We start from the raw sequence: 1,486 nt of genomic DNA, 5'->3' as shown, positions 1-1,486 counted from the left end.
CAATTGTTAAATAGTTGAACCAGTTGAAGACAAGTTTTTTTTTTTATAAAACCGTTTTTCTTTTCTGTATGTATGTATGTATGTATGTATATATATATATATATATAAATATATATATATTTTCCATTCATTCTTGATTCTGTTCAAAAGAATCGAGCAAGCGTGCGAATATCAAAGCAGTGAAAAAATTTCTTTCGAAACATAAAAGGAATGTATGTATGTATGTATGTATGTATGTATGTATGTATGTATGTATGTATGTATGCAAGAAGCATGCATGCATATATATGTGAGCTTTATTTTATATTGACGCAACAATGACGTTTGCGATGTGCTTGGAAGGCAGTATACGTACACACATACGTGCGGGCGTATGTTCTATGTGAAGGCGTATGTCTCAGTGGTTAGAGCGTCGGGCTCACAACCATGGGGTAGTGAATTCAGTTGCCGGACCGGACTGTGTGTTGCGTTCTTGAGCAAGACACTTTATTTCACGTTGCTCCAATTCACTCAGCTGTAGAAATGAGTTGCAACGTCTCTGGTGCCAAGCTGTATCGGCCTTTGCATCGGATAGCATCGGTGGCGTGGAGAGGGGAGACTAGTATGCATAGGCGACTGCTGGTCTTCCATAAACAACCTTGCCCGGACTTGTGCCTCGGAAGGTAACTTCCTAGGTGCCATCCCATGGTCATTCATGACCGAACGGGGTTTTTACCTGTTTCCCTTACACACACACACACACACACACACACACACACACACACATATACTTATATACGTGTGTGTTTTTGTAAATATTTGCATGATAGGCTCATGATCAAATAAACAGACCTGCGTTCCTTCCCTTTTCAGAGATATGGTTTTCGAGGACTTTGCAATCTAGTGAGTGCTTCCATTGTTTATACCAGTAGGGTGTAATTTGAGTGAGATTTGGCTGCTACATCAAGCGAGGGCCGCGCTTAGGTTCTTACTCTCTCGTCTGTAGTAGTAGTAGTAGTAGTAGTAGTAGTAGTAGTAGTTGTAGTTGTTGCCATTATAGTTTTGTCGTTGATCTACAAACCGTATTCACCATTTCATCCATTCAACAAGCCAATACAACTTAATAAAGACGCCATTACTACGAAGGACAGCATGTGTGTGTATGTGTGGTGCATGTGTGCGTGTATGTGTGTGTTATGTATGTGCGCGCGTGTGTGTGCGTGGTGTGTACTCGTGTGTATATATGCTTATGTGTACGTTCGTGCGCATTTGTGTGTGTGTGTGCACGTGAATGTGTGAGCGTGTGTCTATTTATGTACGTGCGGGCATGTATATGTGTGCGTGCATGTTTATGGTTTCACATGTATGAGTCTATATGTTCTTATTTGCGCGCGCATGCGCATGCGCGTGTGCGTGTGTGTGTGTGTGTGTGTGTGTGTGTGTGTGTGTGTGTGCGTGGGCATGTTGGGGACAAACGTAGGTAGGGTGGATGTTTTTTGACAAAGAG

The sequence above is a fragment of the Octopus bimaculoides genome, chromosome 7 (assembly GCF_001194135.2).
Source record: "Octopus bimaculoides isolate UCB-OBI-ISO-001 chromosome 7, ASM119413v2, whole genome shotgun sequence".
NCBI lineage: Eukaryota > Metazoa > Mollusca > Cephalopoda > Octopoda > Octopodidae > Octopus > Octopus bimaculoides.
The sequence above is the reverse complement of the archived record's forward strand: the minus strand, read 5'-3'. Positions refer to the sequence as shown.